The following is a 6766-nucleotide window of genomic DNA, read 5'->3' as shown; positions in this document are numbered from 1 at the left end:
TCACTAACACGAAATGGATGGCATTTCTCTTATATTTCAAATCTAAAATTTCCTAAAATCAAGAAATAAGATTTAGACTATAACCAGTTTCTGAAGTCTTACAGTCCTCTCCTTCTTACATTATGAGGTTTTATTGTTCTTTAATCTATGAGTTTTGTTACACTTCATGCTCAGGCCATAGTACATGTCTCTTCATCTGAACATGCCACTCTCTCACCAACCTGAACCTTGCATACGAGTATGGGGGTATGTAACAAGGCCCTAACTAAATAAGTCCCTACTGATGTTGGAACTCGTAAAATGTAGAAGCACATTCTACATTTTACATAAATAAGTTAAACTGTAAAGCACCCAAAAACACACACAGACACACAGACACACAGACACACACACACACACACACACACACACACACACACACACACACACAAGCTAAACATACATATACAATAAAATTTTAACAACAACAAAAAAGCTTGACTCCTTTGTCTTATACAGACTAGCCATTGCATTTGTCATAGGCTTTTAAAACAATGTGCCTTTAGGAATCATGTCCTTCGGTGTGAGGACCTTATCATATTCTTTTTGCATTCTTTGCTCTTAGCATAAAGCACAGCGCTGAATACCGATAAACGGTGTTCAATCGAAATGGAATCGAGCCTTTCCTAGATCTTTGTGCTGTCTTCTGCTCATGAAAAGATTGCCATGGCAGTTACTTTAGGTATATGCCCAGTGGTAGAATTGCTAGATCATATGTGGTCTGAATCTACTTTTTATTTGGGGGGATGAGACAGTTTTATATTCTCACTATATATGCATAAAGTTCAGGTTTTCTCACATCCTCACCTGCACCATTTTCTGTTTTTAATAATAGCAGTCTTGAGAATGTGAGCATGAGGTGGTATATCATTACGGTTTTGATCTGCATGTTTGTGCTGATTAATGATGTTAATCATTGTTTCATGTGCTTTTTTCTTATCCTCTTGGTTGTGAACCCTTGGGTTGAATGAATGACTCTTTTGCAGGGGCTGCCTAAGACCATCTGAAAACACAGATATTTGCATTATGATTCATAACAGCAACAAAATTGCAGTTCTGAAGTAGCAACAAAGATAATTTTATGGTTGGGGTCACTACAGCATGAGAAACTGTATTAAAGGGTCTCAGCATTAAGACAGTTAAGAGCCACTGATGTAGGTGAATGTTCATTGAATTTTTGTTCTTGGTTGTTGGGTGATTCTGTTGTTGAGTCAAAGGGGCTCTTTATGTGTCAGATGCCCCTTACAGACATTTCCTGGCACTAAATAGGCTTCTGTGTAGCTCTAGCAGTAGCTTTTGATACAGTAAGTACTTTATGTCTAACATAGAACCTTGCAATGCCATCTAGTCTCTCTCTCCACATATATATGATTTTACTTTAATTATGTATATGTATATGTATATGTATATGTATATGTATATGTATATGTATGTATGAGGGATGTATGGGTATATGTATATGAGTGCGGTATCCGATAAGACCAGAAGAGGGTGTAAAAGCCACCTGTTACTGGAATCACAAGTGGTTTGAACCACCCAACGTGTCTGCTGGGAACTGAACTTGGGTTCTCTGAAAGAACAGTACACATCCCTAACCACTGAGCTGAGTCTCCAGCCCAATATTTATGTTTTTATTTTAATTCAAAAACAATTCAAATGCATCACTGTGCTTAAGTTGATGATATGTAAATTAAGTGTGCTTTAAAGTGGTCAGCTACAAAGTCCAGAACTGAAGAACTCCAACTGTAACTGTGAACATTCCCATGCTCAAGTTTTGTCAGAGGAGACAAGGGAAGCAATAAAAACATGCAAGTACCCACCACTGCCCCACTATTAGAATCATGACACTTCTACAAAAAGCATTTGAATTTTGCAATTTTCCAGCAAGACAGAGATGAAAGAAATTACTTGTGGGGCAATAATATGAACATTTCTATTCCTGGATTTAGCTAGGAGAGCTGTTCCATGACCAAAATGAGAGGGATGAGAGAAAGTGAGTCTGAAAAAAGACTCAGGAAGGACATTCATAAGAATGCAGGATACACAGAAACAGCTGACCTGAACAACAGGGAGCTCTTGGTCCCCAGACTGATAGCTGGGTTACCAGCATGGGACTGATCCAGACCCCAGGAACGTGGGTTTCAATGAGGAGACCTTGGAAATCTATGGGACCTCCTGTAGTAGTTCAGTACTTATCCCTAGCATAGGTGTGGACTTTGGGAGCCCAATCCACATAGAGGAATACTTCCTGAGCCAAGACACACGGGGGTGGGCCTAGGCCCTATCCCAAAGGATATGATAGACTCTGATGACCCCCCTATGGAAGGCCTCACCCTCCCTGGGGAGCAGCAAGGTTTTGTGATAGGTAGGGTTTTAGTTGGAGGGATGATAGGGGAGGAAGGGAGGGAGTGGGAACTGGGAGTGACATGTAAAACAATTTTGTTTCTAATTCAAATTTTAAAAAATGAAAAAAAAAAGAATGCAGGATGCACTCTGGGCCAATGCTGGTCTGGCTGCCATGAGATGCATCACTGAGGTGGCAGCAGCAAGTGAGAAAGGCACACGAGCCCTTGTGAGGCAGTGCAAGGAAGAGCTCCTGGGTTTGCAAGATCTCTGAAATTGTATCATTTGGCTAATGGATAGTCTTCGAAAGCTCTAGAAGATTGCCTTTGCAATTTTGTTTATCCTCACATCCTCATAGTGTAGCCCTTTTAGCCCTGTGATTTATTTTTACTTCTAGAACTTTCTTCCATAAGTTATCATTAGGTCATGGAGTCATATGGGTTGTGTTCTGCTGTCACCATGTGTCCTTTGTACGAGTCTAATTGAAACTCTGATTATTATAGATGGTTCCATTTGAAAGGATTACATTAAAACTTGGTTGAGTCATTACCACAGCATCCTAACAAAGGGTTAGTTTATGGGTTTGTTTTTGTTTTTGGTTTTTTTTTTTACAATAAAAGTTCAGACAAAGGAAAGTCACTTAGAAGGCATATGAGATTGCCTTCTTGCTGTCATTTTTATTCAGAATTATGAAACAACTTCAAAGGCATGAGTCAATCAGAAGTTTTAGTGCAAAACATTACTACTTAGTGACTGTAGTTCAATGATAGCATGTCCACGGGGTTAACACAAATAGGGATTAATAATGGTTCATTCATGCACATACGTAGGTGTATTTGAAGGGTATGCGTGGGTATGTTAACCACAGTCTTATCTAGCCTTTTGCTATGACTCCCTGCCCACTCAGTCTCTGACTTCTGATGAGTGATCCATTTGGAATGATCTCCTTGTGGCCTTTCAGACACACCAAACTTATAGATTCCCCTTATCGTTCTCACCTAATGTTTTACCCTCCTGCCCAAGCTGTTGTAGAGTCACTAACTGGCCTTTGTTTCAAGTGACTTATCTGATGATTTGTATTAAAAGAAATAGTTATCTGGGAAGAGTCAGCCTGCAGTGCCACATCAGAGGCTGAGTTAGAGTGGTCCCTGGCTTCCAAGTTCTTATCCTTGGCCAACACTAGGAGCTATCTGATGTCCGGTCAGTCCCTTAAACTCATTATCCCTCATTTCTTTCCTCCTCTGCAAAGACAAATTGCATGGTTTCAAATATGTTTGCTGTGAAGGTCCCATTTTCAACTCCAATTTGTATATTACTGATATTTTCTGTTTGCAAGCTGAAAATTGGGATATTGTGACCACAGAAGGTTTATTTCTGTTCATATCCCAGTTAAAGCTCAAAAAATATAAAACAAAAGACCCTGTCTCAGAGAAACCCACCACATTTTGTATCCAATACTCAACCAATCAAAAGCTTACATCCAACACATGCACGTACCTTAGATTTCTACTAGTGTTTAGTTTCTTTTAACATAAGCAATCGCATAAATCATCAAGTATAATTATGAAAGGAACATTTGCTTCTCTCCCAAAAATTGACATTCTCTTTACTTGAAACTTTGTGATGAAAAAGAACGTTTGAACTTTCAAATATTTCAAGCGGTTAATAAAGCATTTGCATGAATTCCTTAACAATATCAGTCTCAAATTAGCAATGTTGGAAACACGGACACAAGAAGAACACTTGTTAGTTTTCCAGGAATGGTGGGAGAATTAACAGAAGTGGAATCAAAGCTGAAACGGGAAGGGAGGAAGCTTTCTTTTTCCGTGGTGCACACTCTGATGCTGGAGGGAGTTATTAGACAGGCTTTGACAGCATTGCCCAGTGCCCCTGCTCAGCTAGCAGGGCACTGCCATTGAAGGGGAGATGTCAGAACCCCTCCTGTTGAGAAGCCATCTAGAAGTGGTCATCCTATTTCGTGACCAGTTCATCTAGCTTCACAGAGTGAAGCCATCATGTACTTTTGGACAGATATTTATATGAAACTGTTTCTTTGGAATTATTCTCATTATAGCTTAAAATACCAAGTAAGAACTGAGAGACATCCAAGAAAGACAACCTCATTCTGCCTCTGACAACAAAATGAAAAGACCAGTGGATCTATTATGTTATAAGCAAGCAAGCACTAGTGTCTTAGTTAGGGTTTCTATGGCTGTGAAGAGACACTATGACCACAGCAACTCTTACAAAGGAAGACATTTACTCGGGGCTGGCTTACAGTTCACTGGTTTAGGCCATTGTCATCATAGCAGGAAGCATGGCAGCATGCAGGCAGACATGGTGACAGAGAGGGGCTAAGTGTTCTACACCTGTATCCTCAGGAAGGAGGAGGGAGCCACTGGGCCTCGGTTGAACTGAAATCCCAAAGCCCACACCCAGTGATACACTTCCTCCAAAAAGGCCACACCCACTCCAAGGCCACACCTCCTAATAGTGACACTCCCTATGAACCTATGAGAGCCATTTTCATTCAAACCACCACATTCCACTCCCCGGCCCCCACATACTTGTATCCACATCATAATGCAAAATGGATTTAGTTCAGCTTCAAAAGCCCCCATCTCAAGGCTTTTTAAAAGTCCAAAGTTTCTTCAGAGATTCATGGCAATCTTATAACTCTAACCCCTGTAAAATCAAAATGACAAAAGCAAATTACATACTTCCAACATATAATGGCACAAGATATACACTACAATTCCAAAAAGGAGGAAAGGGAGCTTAGTGAGTCAAACTCCAAACTCTGTGTCTCCATGTCTGATGTCAAGATGCTCTTCAGATCTCCAATTCCTTTTAGCTTTGTTGACTGCAACACACTTCTCTCTCTCTCTCTCGGGCTGATTCCACTTTCTCAGCAGCAAGTATCCCATGACTCTGGTATGTCTAATATCTTGGGGTCTCGAGGCAATCCAGGCTTCATCTTCACAGCTTCATGCAATGGCCTCTCAAGGCCTGCATTCGGGGACACCCCTGACACATGGCTGGCCTCAGTAGCTTTCTTTAGTCTTAGAGGGAAATTTAATAGCCCCTTTCTCCCATATTTTACTCTAAAGCCAGAAACATGTGGCCAAAGGTGCCAAGTTTTGCTGATTGCTGGGGCTGGAACATGGCCCTCTTTTTCAATTACATCTTCACCAGCTTTCTGTTTTCAGTGGTTTCCTTCACTGTCTAAGCTTGGTTGTCCTGGAACTTATTCTGTAAACCAGGCTGGCTCTGAACTCAGATATCTGCCAGCACTGCCTTTCTGTTGTGATTAAAGGTATGTACCAACATGACTGGCCCTAAGCTTTTCTTTAATTCCTTTTCATTAATTGGAAGTCTGGCTGGGTGGTGTCTTGCTCTGAGGTCACCACTCCCTATATTCCACTTTGCATCAAACTTTTCTTTAATCTTTTTACACTTCCTGGTGCTCCTTTTGTCCTCCAACTATGCATTTTCTATTTCTTCTTGCCCATCTTGCTCCTTTTCATTATAGATCTGCAAAATCTAGTCACTAATAGCCACACAACACAGCCAATGCTAGGTTGTTTAGAAATGTCTGCCAAAGCTGTTAACCCATAATTCTTCAATTTAGCCTCAGGCAGGTTTTTTTTTTTTTTTTTTATTTTGATGAGGAAAGAAAGTAGCACATTCTTTGCCAAAATACCACAACAATGATCTCTAGGCCACATACTAATATTCTTCTCTAAAGCCTCTTGAGCCAGGCTCGGAGTTCAAATCACCCTCAGCACGGCTGTCTTCCATGCTCCTACTATTATGGCCCATTAAGGCCCACTTAAAGCATTCAGTTGCTTTTCTAATCTGAAGTCTCAAAGTCCACATTCCTCCTAAGAAAAACATGGTAAGGCCTATCACAGCAACATTCCAGTCCCTGTCACCAACTTCTGTCTTAGTCAGGGTTTCTATTGCTGTGAAGAAACATTGAATTGGGGCTGTCTTACTGTTCAGGAGTTTAGTCCATTGTCATCACAGTGGGAAGCATGGTGGACAGACATTGTACTGGAGAAACAGCTGAGAGTTCCTCATCTGGATCCACAGGCAGCAGGTTGAGCCCACCCCAGGTGATACATTTCCTCCAACAAGGCCACACCTCCCAATAGTGCCACTCCCTATGAGCCTATGGGGGACATTTTCATTCAAACCACCATAACTAGATTTAAAAATATTATTAAACATATAATAATTACATAATTAGTAGTTAAAATATTTAAAAGTTTATACTATGTGTTAATTTCTTGCTGCCTTTCTGATATAAATTACATGGTATACACCATTCTGGCCTTCTTACCAAATGTAGCTAAGGATGAGCTATTCAAATTAGCTAAAT

Source organism: Cricetulus griseus, chromosome 4, assembly GCF_003668045.3.
Source record: "Cricetulus griseus strain 17A/GY chromosome 4, alternate assembly CriGri-PICRH-1.0, whole genome shotgun sequence".
NCBI lineage: Eukaryota > Metazoa > Chordata > Mammalia > Rodentia > Cricetidae > Cricetulus > Cricetulus griseus.
Note: the sequence above shows the minus strand (reverse complement) of the source record.